We start from the raw sequence: 15,506 nt of genomic DNA, 5'->3' as shown, positions 1-15,506 counted from the left end.
CACATGGCCTACAAAAGCCTAAAATATTACCTATCTGGCCCTTTTATAAAAGTTTACTTTCCTCTGATATTGATAAATGGAATAGAATTAAATGTTCAGAAATCCTTATATTTATGTCAACTGATTTTTAAGAAATAAGTTAAGACAGGTCATGGTGATTATGGTGGCTCAAGCCTTTAAGACTGAGACTGCAGGATTGGTTGAGCCCAGGAGGTCAAGACCAACTTGGGCAACATAGTAACACTGTCTTTACAAAAAAATTAAAAAATTAGTCACATGTGGTGGCATGTACCTGTAGACCAAGGTACTCAGGAGGCTAAGGAGGAAAGATCACTTGAGCCTAGGAGATGGAGACTGCAATGAGCTGTTCTGGTGCCACTGCACGCCAACGTGTGCGATAGTTTAAAAAGTGTCTCAAAATTTAAAATTTGGAAAAGAATACATTTTCAACAAATAGTTCTGGAACAATTGAATTTCTGTGTGTGTGTATATGTATATATACACATATATACATACGTATACATGTATACGTATGTATACATATACACATATATACATATATATACACACACAGGACTTGGGAATATTTAGACCCTTACCTCACACCATAACACAAATTAACTCAAAATAGATCAATAGAGCATAGACTTACATATAAAATCTAGTACCACAGAACTTCTGAAAACTTTGGTTCGGCAAAGAGTTCCTACATATGTAGCCAAAATATCCACAAAAAGAAATACTGATAACTTGAACTTCATCAATATTAAAACTTAAAATATTTTGCTGTTCAAGACTAGGAGAAAATATTTTCAATATCTATCTGACGAAGTGCTTGTATCCAGAATATCCAGGATATATAAAGAATTCTTACAACTAAATGATAAGAAAATAAACAAACTATTTCTTAAAAAGGGACTAAAGATACAAAGAGACAAATAACCCATGAAGATATACAAACGGTTAATAGCTATGTTACTAAATATGCTAATTTTGATTAGTCATTAGGGAAATTATAATTATGAAAATTGAAACCACAATCAGATACCATTAGACACTCGATATAATGGCTTTAATCAAAAGAAGAAACTACTAAGCATTTACAAGGATATAGGAAGGCTAAAAAGATTATACATTGTTTATGGGAATGTAAAATGTCAGAGTCGTTTTGGAAAACAATTTGGCAATTTCCTAAAAGTGAAACATATACTTACATGTGACCCAGTAATTCCATTTCTATGTTTACAGAAAGGAAATTGAATCATATGCCCACACAAAGACTTGCCAATTAATGTTTGAAGCATGAAACATTATTCATAATGTATTCCAACACTGGGAAGAGTGAAAATGTTGACTAACTGGCAAATGGATGAGCAAACTTTGTATTTCCATACAAGGGATTACTACTCAGCAATAAAAAGGAACAGATGTACTGATACGTGCAATACAGGGATGAACCTCAAAAACATTAGGATAAAGAAGCCAGGCACAGAGTACTATATATTTTATGATTCTGTTTATATGAAATGTCAAGAAAAAGCAAAGATACATAAGCAAGCTTTCAGAGTGATTATGATGTTTGAGAATTGGAGTGGCCGGGCGCGGTGGCTCAAGCCTGTAATCCCAGCACTTTGGGAGGCCGAGACGGACGGATCACTAGGTCAGGAGATCGAGACCATCCTGGTTAACACGGTGAAACCCCGTCTCTACTAAAAAAAAAAAAAAAAATACAAAACACTAGCCGGGCGAGGTGGCGGGCGCCTGTAGTCCCAGCTACTCAGGAGGCTGAGACAGGAGAATGGCCCGAACCCGGGAGGCGGAGCTTGCAGTGAGCTGAGATCCGGCCACTGCACTCCAGCCTGGGCGACAGAGCGAGACTCCGTCTCAAAAAAAAAAAAAAAAAAAAAAGAGAATTAGAGTATAGTGATAGTTGCAAAACTATACATTTAAAAAAATTCACTGAATTGAACAGTTATAATGGATGAATTTCATGGTGTAGAAATGATAAATCAATAAAGGTGTTAAAAATAATCTTTTTTTAAACTTTTTGAAACATAGATTACTGATTTCAGGCATTTTTATTACATAAATTTAGAGCTCTAAATGATACCTAAAGAATTGTATACTTATTTTTTATTGAGGTAACATTTATACACTGTCAGTTCTGCTGTAATGTTATATATGTGCTCCCCAAATTACTGTGCTATGGAAAATTGCCCAACAAAACACAGTGCTTATGGGAAAAGTGGGTTGAGGGGAATATATCAGTGACATAAAAAATGACATGAACCTAGATAAATGGTAGCAAAGTTTTACATGTATTAAATGGACATGATAAAAATAAATGCTATAATATATATGATGCTTTAAGTTTTTAAAAGACCAGACATTTGCTTGTGGAAGTGTGCTTCCGAAGGGTTTAACTTACAAGTTATTGTGAAGTGATGGAAGGTGGGTATATTAGTTTCCTAGGGTTGCTATGACAAATTAATACCAACAGGGAGGTTTAAAACAACAGAAATTTATTCTCTCATACTTTGGGAGGTAAGAAGTCTGAATTCAAGGTGTTGACAGTTGTTGCTTCTTCTGAAGTTTCTTGGGAAGAGTTCTTCCCTGTTTTGTCTAGCTTCTGGTGCTTGCTGGTAATCCTTGGTGTTTCTTGACTTGTAGATGCATCACTATAATGTCTGCCTCTGTCTTCACATGGCCTTCTCCCCTGTGACTCTGTGTCTTTGGGTCCAAATCTTCCTTTTATGAGGACAACAGTCACATTGATTTTAAGACTAATCCTAATGTAGTATGACCTCACTTTAACCTGATTGCATTGGCAAAGACCCTATTTCCAAATACGTTCATATTTATAGGTTCTGAGTGGGCATCAATTTTGAAGGGATACTATTCAATCCAGTACAGTGGGTTATTTGAAATTGGACAGAAAGTTGTAACACTAAATGAGCATTGGAATGTATTACAACACACATGGTGAACTGAAATAGTTGCTAGATGTTTGAAATGTATGTTTGTGCATTATTTATCTCATTTAAGCTTGGTGAAATTTTTGGCATGCAGCTAGTTTTTTTTTCATGGGCCAAATCCTGCACAAGCAAACACAAAATTCCATTCTGATTAATATATTAGTCAGGTTGGAACAAATTTATGTTTTCAAAACAAGTGTTAGAACTGATTGTCAATAGAATGTATAATTTTTAATCACACTGTTCAGATGTTGACAAATGAATAAACTGTGTAATCCACACCTTCCTCAAGATAAAGAAAAATTTCACCAGCCTAGAAAATTCTCTATTGCTTCATATAAGTTGTTCTTCACTATAGGTTTGTTTTACCTACTCTAGAACTTCATATGAATGGATTATGTAATAGGTACTCTTTATTGCATAAAGGCCAAGCCTCCTTTATATAATATCGTGTGTCTTGGTCCACCCATGCTGTTATATCACTATTTCCCTCTTTATATTTTTTTATTGAAGTAAAATTTTTATAACATAAAATTTACCATTTTAACCATTTAAAAATATATTTCAGTGGCTTAGTACATTCACAGTGTTGTGCAACCATCACCACTCTCTCATCCCAGAATGTTTCCATCTCCTCAAAAAGAAACCTTATACCAGTTAAGCAGTCATTTCCCATTCCCACCTAATCACAGCCTCTGGAAACCACTAATCTACTTTCTATCTCTGTGAATTTGCTTATTATGGATATTTTATATAATAGGCATAATAAAATATGTGACCTTTGTATCTGGTTTCTTTCACTTAGCATAATGTTTTCCAGATTTGTCCACATCATGGCTGTATCAGTACTTCATTCCTTTTTATGATTGAATAATATTCCATTGTATCGACATACCACATTTTTTATCCATTTATCAGTTGATGGACATTTGGACTGTTTCCACTTTAGGGCTACTGCAAATAATGCTTCTATGAACATTTATATTTAATTTTTTTTGGAACACATATTTTCAATTCTCCTGGATAGTGGTTAAGAGTAAAATTTCTAGGTCATACGGTAATTTTATATTTAAGTTTTTGAGGAAATGCCAGACTATTTTCCAAAGCAGTTGTACTTATTTTACATTCCCATCAGCAATGTATGAGAACTCCAATTTCTCCACATTCTCACCAACACTTTTTGAAAAGTTACACTGTATGTGAAGTGATATCTCATTTTTAAAAATTTTCATTTCCCTAGTAATTAGTGATATTAAGCATTTTGTTGTTCATGGCTATGTGTCTATCTTCTTTGAAGAAATGAGGACTGAAGTAATTTGTTGGCTTTTAAATTGGCTTCTTTGTCTTTGTGTTGTTGAACTGTAAGTATTCTCTGTATATCCTAAATACTACACCCTTATCAGATATAACATTTGCAAAAATATTCTCCTATTTTGTGAGGTTTTCTTTCACTTGGTTTCTTTATAGTGTCTTTTGAGATACAAAAATTTTTAACTTGAATGAAATTCAATTTATCTATTTTTATTTTGGTGGTTGTGTATTTGGTGCCATATCTCAGTGTGTATTGCAAAATCCAAGGCTATGAAGATTGATCAGTATTTATTTTTACTAAAATGTTGTATAGTTTTGACTCATATTTAGGGCTTTTATCCATTTTGTGTCAATTTTTGTGAATGACATAACATAGCTGTCCAACTTAATAATTTTATACATAGGTATCCAGTATTCCCAGAATTTGTTGAAAAGGCTATTTTTCCCCATTGAATAGTTTTGGTGCCATGTCAAAAATCAATTGACCATAGATTATGATGGGTATATTATTGGACTCTCAATTTTATTCTCTAACCTATATGACTTAGTATCTCATTGTTTTTGTTACTGTAGCTTTATGATACGTTTTAAAATCAGGAAGTGTAAGTCCTCGAATTTTGTTCTTGTTTTTAAAGATTCTTTTGGGTATCTGAGTTCCTTTGCAATTCCTTAAGGATATTAGGATTATATTTTTCATCTTTGCAAAAATAAAAGTTGGATTTTGATAAGGAATGGATTGAATCTGTACATTTTTCAATCCATTAATTATCCATAGAACTCAAATTAATAGACATTTTCAAGACTCTGGTATATATATATGATGTGTACCTAATGAAGGGTGAAAAATTCAGGCAATCAAATGGAGTTTTATATCAAATAGGAATTTTTTTCTTCACTTAATTACATAAATTTTGCACTTCTCAACAAAGCCATGGATGATTTTTGATGTTTTCAACCTTTTTATTTTAGTCATTCTCATTGATGTGTAATGGCTAAATACAATGCTTTATATTTGATTGAACTACAATTTGTGAGGCATAATATACTTATTCTTAAATGAAATTTTTAAGTCATTCACTTAGATTTGTCACACCTGATGATAAAGAAAAGTAAATATTTAAAGAGACATGGGTTATCTCAGAAGATTGTCCCCCATCTGTTAAAGGAATCATCTGGCCCCTTAAATTCTAAGATAAGATCAGTTAGGGAAGAAACTGCCAATATTTACTTTCACCTATCCACTTCATTTATTTTTCCCTTGACCTATTGAGGATCCTGGAATATGTCCATTAATTATCCATAGAACTCGAATTAATAAACATTTTCAATTCTCTGGTATATAGATGATGTGTACTTAATGAAGGATGAAGAATTCAGACAATCAAATGGAGCTTTACATCAAATGGGAAATTTTTTCTTCACTTAATTACATAAATTTTGCACTTTTCAACAAAGCAATTGGTAATTTTTGCAAAAATAGCACTTCAAAATATATTTCAGTTTGATACCTGAATGCTAAAAGGATACAAACAACTTTCATATAAGTAAAACCTTAAAATCAGTTTTCTAAAGAAATGTTTAGGGAATTTCTCTAAAGGGAACATTTTTTCCATTTATAATATGTGATTTAGGCATTTATAACACTCAGAGGAAACCGACAGCAATCATAGGAAAATACCTTTTTAGAATGTTACCATTTCAGTTTGTCTCAAATTACTTTTAAAGGAATATTTTTGTAAGAAATTCAACATATCTGAATTTAATATAGGCTATGGAATGTATGTCCTTTTCTATGACAATTTTGTAGATCACCATTATTAGTACATATTACTCAAGTGAGAGTTTAAAAAACAAAACAAAACAACAACAAACATTCCTATGGAATGCATTGATGTTGCAGAAGTATCTTCTACTAAAAATTAATTTAAAGTTATATCATCATGTGACTTTTAGATTTCAGTGTAGAATATTATGCCTTGTGGTAATTATCTTCTGTCTTTTAGATTTGATATAATCTTATTATGTTTCTGTAAATTAACCACATTGTCACCAAATAGAATTGGGCCTTGATTACTCAATGTAAAACAGAACCCACATAACCAAGATGTATGCTTAGGGTTATTTAATAACTGTTAAAGAGACAATTTCGATGCATAAATCTGGAATGCCATCTATCAACCTAATGAAAAGAAATATTATCTTGCATTTTCTTTTTCTGTTATTGATTTGTGGTGCCCCAAGACCATTTTAAAAATGATCGGCGTAGTCCTTATCTGTCATGGAAACAAATTCATTCCTTGGGTGGCTAAGCAATATGAGGGGAAATAAATTTCTCAGAAATGTATCCCCTGAAGGTTGCTATCCATTATTGTTATAAGTTTGCAATGGAAATGGCTTTATTGCTACATAGAGAATATGATAAAATTTAAAGCTTGTGAAAGATGATTAGAAAACAAGTATAATAAATATATAATATATCACCAACAATATATCACCATATGTAATACATTTATTTATTTGACAATGTTTTGAGTATATCAAAGCAAATGGGAACAACTCAAATCTGAATGTTAATCCAAAGAATAATAAAAGTGAAAAATTAATGCCTTCAGGGAATTCGGAATTAAAATATTCTCCCATTTCCAACATAGAGCATTTACATTTTCTGCTTGGATGGCAGGTATGAGCTCTATAAATCAGATTTCATCATATAAATCTGTTTCACTTAACTTTACCTCTTCCACACTGCTTCTAGTCTGAGCTTTAGTAAAGCTTCATGAATCTTTCTAAAAGATCTTCTCAGCAGAAAAATAAAGCAAAAGTTAGTGGAACTAATTCTGTTACTTGAGTTTAACCTTAGTTCTATGTTATCTTTGGCCACTTTCATGTGAACACATCACGGAAGTTGGGATATGTTATTTTATTATATTTAAGTAAAATCCCTCATTTTAATATATCTATACACAGCTAAACATATCTATTTGTTTTAAAACAGTAATATATATTTTAACTTATGTGGACATATCAACAAGGATATTAAAGTGTTCATTTTTTATTACAGCAAAAAACTAGAACAAATGTAATGTTCTGCTAAATATACGCATGTTATTCTCTCTGGATACTAAGATTTCACATAATTTTGATAAGGTTCTTCTTATATATAATTTTGAATTCATTTTTCCAAGTGACTTTTTGTGATTACAATTAGCAAAGATAAATAATTGCATCTATTATACATATTACCTTTTTTTCATTACGTTTTGCTTTCTATTTTTTTTAATATCATGATTCCTGGAGGTAGGCAGGTAGAAAGCAAGATAGCTTTATTAGAGTGAACAAAAGTTGAGGAAAATACCGTATAGTATGATTAGAGGATTTACTATTGTATCAACAGCTGAAGTTCCCCATAGTAGCCTTTGTGTTTGTAAATCCAAATATAAATCTATATTTTAGTATCTTGGTACCACAGCAGCTAACATTTGAATTTCATTTTATAACTACCTATTATATCAAGCTTAAATATTTCCCATTAAGAATCATTGTAGTCAATAAAAATATGGCTATTGTAAGTCTATCTTTTAAACATCTGGTTTCAGTGACCCCATGTTGAAAGGCCAATCCCTTTAGAATGATATTAAATACATTGCATGGTAAGGTCTAAAATTTCAAGTGCTGCTTTGACGTTTTAGGGACTCAAAAGACCCGTAAATCTTACAAGCTTCCCTGCTCTTGCCAGATACATGTCCTGACTCTCTTAAAGAAAGCATGCCTACCTGGCTAGTTCCTCTATTATGCCAGATCAGTTGCACTCCACCTGGCTCTCAACCTAACTACCATTCTGGGGAATTACTCTAACAAACCAATCACATTCTTCTGCAGGAACCAGAAGGCAGACACCTCACCCTCCTATTACTATAAAGCCTGTCTCCAATATCCCTGTTCACTCTATTACCAAGTAAAAACCCCATGTAGCCTTGCATGGCATGGGATGTCCTAGTCTGTGAATATATATGACTAATAAACTGTTGTCAGTTTCATTGGGCCAATGATAGGTGTCATCCATTTGGCCATCTTGTACTATTTAGTGCAGGGGATTCCCTCATTAACAATGGAGTGAATAGGAGGTGATCAGAACACACTACAATGAAAGTGAATAATTCATTAAATTACTTTTCATATCTTTGTGAGATTTAAATGTCTATGTAATAAAGACTTTGCTTGGCTTAATTTTGTTGTAATAAACGATTCAAAGAGAGTAACATAATTTTAGCTTTTACTATAAAGAATGCTATTTGCAAAAGTACATACAATGGAGTTTAGCAAAGACCAATGGCTTTTCTCTTGAAAATGATAACTTATCAATTTATATTTGCTTATTTAACTCAGGAATAAATAGCTCTTAGACATAATGCATGCATGGTGTTCTTGCTTCATACATTAGTTGTAAATTTAACATTGCAGCAATGATATTTGAGAATTAAATTGAATTCGTTTTGATAAATCCATGAGTGATCAACACTATGGACTTCATTCCATATAATTTGTAAGACCTAGAAGAGCTGCTTTGTCTTCTCCAATTTAATTACAGATCCTCAAAATTTACCTGGGCATTTTTATATTCATGAATTTTTTAAGCAATAGTTTACTTACCTGCTAATCTTTTCCTCCAGTAGCCAATTAAATGGCTAACAGGAAGTCTAAAACACACACATTCACATGCATCACATATATAATTTTCTACACATAGTTAAATATAAACTGATGATAAAGGATAAGGGTAGATTATTTGACAGTGTCAATATAGTGTTTAATTAGGATTCTTGGAGAAAAGGCATAGTTTTAAAAAATATACAGTCTACAATTAAAAGCATAACTGGATAAGCAAAATCGTTGGAGCAGATAATGGTTAGGGAAGAGCTCCGAAGAAGTAAAAGCAATCAAAGGGTCTCACTGGTGAAAGAAATACCTATGTTTTTGCTTTGAAAAGTTGATCAGGTAAGAGAAGTTGGAGGATAATATGTCTGCATTCACTCTTTTTGTGATTTTTCTGTTCTTTAACAAAATGTAGTTTAACAAAAAAGGATTTCACTCATTTCAAAGAAAATTAAACTGCAGTAAGATATTTTTCCTCCAAGAAGTAATACATAAACCTCTCTTGCACCATGCCTCCCATCCTCTTAGCCTCCCTTTGTTACCACAATTCTTGAGACCAGCTATTGCAAGCAGATGCGACTTGCCATTACATCACCACAGCTGCATCAGATATCCTTGCTTTCTACTCAGGGCTTCTCTGCTGCCACTGTGTGGATTGCCTGCAAGGAGCTGCTCAATCCGACTCAGGCATAAGCTTAGAAGTGCAAGGGGATGAACACCCCATGAAGCCACCCTTGCCAAATATGGTATAGGAACAGGTGGATATCTAAAGTCTCTCCTCTTTCTCCTTTTGGGTGGATAATTTTGAGGGGGGACTAGCTCTTCACAGGGCTCTTCACAAGGTTCCTAGCAGGGTCAGGTCCTAACTGCCCACAAGGCTGGGTGACTTAGTTACTCACCCTTGGACTTTCTTCGCTTTTCGTTTCACTCTTCACCTTTCTTAGGATCTCTTCCCTTTTCTTGTGATCTCTTCCCTTTTCTTGTGATCACTTCCTTTTTCTTGGAATCACTTCCTCAAATAGATCGCCTTTATTTTCTTGGCAGAACCTAGGCTAAGACAAGCTGACAATAGTACAAAGTGAGTTAAGATGTGCTGTTTCTTCACCATAGAAGAATATACTAATAGAGATCTCTTTCCTGCTACAAGCGGATAAACAAAACGTATAACTCAAATAAAACATAACTCAAAACAGTCTAAAAGTCTGCCAGGGTCAAAAGAAAAAAAGGAAACCCTTGATACCAAGCTACAGTATGGCAAAAAGAGCTAAAGAAGAAAGACCAGGCACTGAAGCTCCAGTGACCTAGTGCTACAGCCATCCAAGTACAAATACAAAGACCAAAATCATCATCCAAATATATTTCTTAGCCAATTTAATACCATATTCTTACAAATAATCATTCCTTTTTCATTGAAATATTTAGTTGTTAACTAAATTGGCCAAATAACCGATTTTTTGGAGCCATATAGTCATGTTTCCATATAATAGGGATACTTGTTTCTTTCCCAATAATGAATATGAATCTATGTTCTCTTCTCCTTGTCATTAGTTATAAACCAAGAAATTTCGGGAAAGCATAAGTAATAAATAATATACTACCACAATATCCAGCAGTTTATTTTTTATTTTTGTGTAGCATTCTTAGCCCATCCCACTGCATTTTTAGATCTGATTTTCAACACCATCAAAGATATGGTCCCTTATTTAAGATGCCACCTAGAGTATAATAGCATTTCTGTGAGTTGTCAAATTTTACCTTTGTAATTAATGATAAATTATTTATTTAGATTAATGGTTCTGATTTATCAGACACTTTAAAATCATAGTGATAGTCCTCTGTATTTTAATGAATGATGAAGAACATACCAAGAGAAGTGTTTTATAATATATTGAATTTGAATTTAATTTTTCATAGAAGAAATTAGGGTTTCTGCCATTGCTGGCGGTTTATAATTATTTCAAAATTTCAATTGTCTTAGGAAAATAGTCATTTGATTATAAAATCAGTGTATGCACCTTCTCTTGCCATTGCATTACCAAGTCTTTCACAGTGATTATACAAAAGCATATTTTTATACTATTGTATTCGATGTATTTATACTATATTAAAATCTCTTTGAATTATAGAAGGTTTTAATATTTGAGTTATAAGAGTCAATCTATAGAACTGAAAAACTTAAATGCACTTTGCATGTGGACAACACATATTTTGTTAATGTCATTTCAGTAGATATTATCTCTGAAGTTTTTAATCTTGTTAATTATTTGGGATATTTTAATTTAGTGAGTTACAGTGTCAATGAAACCAATGTTTAATAGTTAATTTCATAAGGGAAATTTTTCTTAGCAGAAAGGCCAACTGCCACGTGGAGAAACACATCATCTTTAACTTGTGCACATGCCCCAAGCCTTGGTACTGTGGAAAACCACGGCTATTGTCATAGACCTTCACCCTTAGAAATTACGATGCCATTGTATCCCTTACTGTATTAATTCACTAGTAATTTATATCATATTGTCTTTCACATGGATAATTTTTCTTCCAAAATAGTTTATTTTTGTATGAAGTATGTATTAGTCCATTCTCATGCTGCTATGAAGAACTGCCTGAGACTGGGCAATTTACAAAGGAGAGAGGTTCAATTGACTCACAGTTCCACATGGTTGCTGAGGCCTCAGGAAACTTTCAATTGTGGTGGATGGGGAAGCAAACACATCCTTCTTCACATGATGGCAGAAAGAAGTGCCAAGCAAAAGAGGGAAAAGCCCCTTGTAAAACCATCAGATCTCATGAGAATTCACTCACTATCGTGAGAACTGCATGAGGGTAACTACCCTCCCGATTCAATTACCTCCTACCAGGTGCCTTCCATGACACATGGGGATTGTGGGAACTACAATTTAAGGTGAGATTTGTGTGGAGACACAGAGCCAAACCATATTAAAATATTTTGCCAACTGTAAGGTACCTTATGATTTGCAAGTGATTGTAGCACAGAGAATATAACACTTAGGAGCCAATATGTTTGTTGAGTGAATGTAAATATAATAATGCTTATACATCAGGTGCAGATAAATAGCCATTAAGGTTGGTATTTTAGCATCTAAGTATTTTTTCACTCAGTTGGGTCTTAGAACAGAATACATGCTATTTTCTAATTATTAGTATATACATCCTAATTGCTACATTGATCCAACATATTCTTAGGAATTTACAGTTTTTGTATGTTTACCTTTGTATATGTACTTCTATTTTTTAATTCCTACCATTAGAGATTAATATATTGAAAGTTCTGGGAATAAATACATTTTAATATTATTGAAGAAATTCATTTATGTGATATATTCCAACTGTCATAACTAGAGGAGAGTATGGTTATTCTAGAATGTTATACATGGTAGCTGTGTGTGTAAGTGTCTGTTTAGGGAGAAAAATATTTTGTGTAGGGAGATGTGATCAGAGGATAGCAGAGATGTTAAAAAGGAGGTATGAGTTTATGTTAGAAAGATTCTGGGATGCCTCCGGACTAAACTGGACTTAAGATATTTTATGACTACTAACCATTACTCTCCAAGGAAAGATAAGATATAAATATAAAACCAGTGAATAGCCATATTAGGAGGAAAGCACTTTAAAAAAAAAAGACACAAAGTCTGTTTAGCCAGAGGTCAAAGTAAACATTAATAGAATGAAATAAACCAGTTTGCTGAGTTCAAAGACAAAAATAAGCCTCACATTATCTTTAATCAAATATCTACTTTTAAATAGAATATATATATATATTCCAATTTATAAGTCCTTTTTTGTCTTCAAATGATGTTTTGCTGGGAAATATCTCTAAATTGACTTCTTAAATGCCATGCATATATACTTTAATATACCTTAGTAAGTCTTCAGTAACATAGAATTGGATAATATGGCCATCTTGATTAAACTTCCACTTTTTACTAAAAAAGAACCCGAGAACATAGTTGGAGGTTAGGCTGGTGGTGGTTATAATGGGAGGCTGGGAAAAGGGTAGGGAAAAATGACCTTATTTCCCACTGGGCAAGCAGTCTCTCAAGCTTCAGAGGTTTCTGTTTGGCTGTCTTATAGATCCTGCCCACAGTCATAGAGAAAATGACCACAAGCAAGAACTTGGAGGTAAAATTTTGTCTTCCACTTTAAAAATGATTAGGGACCTAGTCATTACCTAACAAAAAACCTAAATAATCCATTCAAGGAAAGTAAAAAAACAAAAATTTAAAGAATGATCTGAGATGGAAGAGGGCATGGTCCACAAAATTTAGTAAACATTGGTAAATCTAAACATACATGCATGAATTATAATAGTAATATTCAAATTGTGTTGTTATAGAAATACAAAAAGAACTAAAATTCTGGAATGCTTGGGGGAAAATAGCATAGATAATGAGAGAGATAATGAGAGAGAACTGTTTTTTTTTTTAATGTCCTTTTATTGTTCAGTAGAAAGGTAGAGATGTTGACCAACTTTGGACTTCAAATATACATGTTAAACATTATTCATGAAAAGCAATTATAAATAGAAACAGAATGCAAAATGTATCTATATCATTATACAGACAACTGTAGAAGGTAAGAAAGTAAAACAAATAAAAAGCAATAAAATGATAAAATCCAAACATGGTAGAAGACAACTAGTAGGACTGTCATTTCCCCTGAGGATATTAAGGTATTATCAGACTGAGAGACAATAAACAAATCAACAACAACGAAAATATATATTCTATTTATAAGAGACATATATAAAACTCAAGTACAGAAAACCTATATGAGCCTTAAAATATTTTCTTGACCGATGGAGATCTGGCATTCTGATTTAAAAACACATTAGTCAATGATTAACTCAATAAAGTAGGGATTGTAGCCTTTAAATTCCATTTCCCACTACAACAAGCCAGGTTTCTTGGAGAAATGTCTGATTCCAGGTCTAGGAAAAAACAGGCTAAAAGATCCTAGGGTTTCTTATTGTAAAAGAAAGCGAGATAGGTATTCAAGACTACTAACGTGTGTATAAAGAACTCTAAAACCAAATTGTAAGGTCCTTCTATTTCATGAGCAACAAAAAGAATAATAAGAATAATGTGATGCAATATATTGTGTATATTAAAAATCAACTAAAAAGAACTCATTTTTCATTGTGCAAATGTGGATCATCTATGGAGACACTTCATAATTCTAAAACCCAGTAAATAAAATGAACAAGCAAGCATTTATCTTCCATTTATTATAAAATCTGCACCTCAAGTTAACCAAATAGTAGATGAATAAGTGTCTGCCTCTATAGAAAAACACGCAGCTGATAAATGTACAAGAAACAATTGAATTGGAATTCTACCACTTTACAATAGAGATTTTTGGATCTCTGTAATTACTGAATCTTTGTAATATCAATGTCTGCTGACACTAGTGAGTGAAAAGCAGATGGGAAACTTTTTTTTTTGGAGATGGAGTCTCACTCTGTCACCCAGGCTGCAGTGCAATGGCACAATCTCTGCTCACTGCAACCTCTGCCTCAGCCTCCCAAGTAGCTGGGACTACAGGGGCGTGCCACCATGCCCAGCTAATTTTTGTACTGTTTTAGTAGAAACAGAGTTTCGCCATGTTAGCCAGTTGGTCTCAAAATCCTGTCCTCAGGTGATTCACCCATCTTGGCCTCCCAAAGTGCTGGCATTACAGGCATGAGCCACCACCCCTGCCAGGAAACTTTTTAATGAATGAGTGGAGGTGGCAACACCTGAACCTATTGATCAGTCTCAAAAAGAAAAGCAATCACTTGTTAGATGCCTTCAGATATGGTGTAAAAAAAGAAAAGTCAGCTATATTCATTTTTGACAAAATCCTAATCGGTTAGTCTGTCATTTTGTGGGAAGTACAGAGACAAACAGGAATGCAATTAGCAAAATCTAATCTTTAGAAAATGTTTTAAGAAAAATAGTCCGGGTTCTTCAATAAATAAATAGAATAATGAAAGTGAGAGAAGAAAGCTACAGAAGAAACAATATGTAGATATATTAAGTAAAATAAATGGAACCAAAGTGTAGACATTTGAATATAAACTAAATATTCGATGGTATATAGCAATTACTATTATTTAGGATTATAGGGCTATTGTGGTTATGTTTTCTAAAAGAGTATCTCTTAAAGATATAACATAAAGTAGAGAATACTTTTTTTTCTTTTTTATTATACTTTAAGTTGTAGGGTACATGTGCACAATGTGCAGGTTTGTTACATATGTATACATGCGCCATGTTGGTGTGCTGCACCCATTAACTCGTCTTTTATATTAGGTATATCTCCTATTGCCACCCCTCCCCCACACCCCCACCCCACAACAGGCCCCGGTGTGTGATGTTCCCCTTCCTGTGTCCAAATGTTCTCATTGTTCAGTTCCCGCCTATGAGTGAGAACATGTGGTGTTTGGTTTTCTGTCCTTGTGATAGTTTGCTAAGAATAAGTTTTAATATGTCTTGTGTTTGTTTCAAAATAATTACAAAGTGGAAGGAATAGATAAAACAATATTGGCCATTTGTTGAAGCTGTT

At 33.2% G+C, this 15,506-nt stretch overlaps 1 long non-coding RNA gene across 2 annotated transcripts in view; it reads right to left on the bottom strand.

Moving 5' to 3' along the window:
- The window catches only part of LOC105475289 (uncharacterized), a 42,870-nt gene that overhangs the window by 9,865 nt on the left and 17,499 nt on the right, over positions 1–15,506 (bottom strand). For both annotated transcript variants that reach the window (XR_011622035.1, XR_983251.3), the window contains one exon: positions 9,839–10,001. This is a non-coding gene — a long non-coding RNA (uncharacterized lncRNA). The remainder of the gene's footprint in view (positions 1–9,838; positions 10,002–15,506) is intronic.

Source organism: Macaca nemestrina, chromosome 4, assembly GCF_043159975.1.
Source record: "Macaca nemestrina isolate mMacNem1 chromosome 4, mMacNem.hap1, whole genome shotgun sequence".
NCBI lineage: Eukaryota > Metazoa > Chordata > Mammalia > Primates > Cercopithecidae > Macaca > Macaca nemestrina.
The sequence above is the reverse complement of the archived record's forward strand: the minus strand, read 5'-3'. Positions and strand labels throughout refer to the sequence as shown.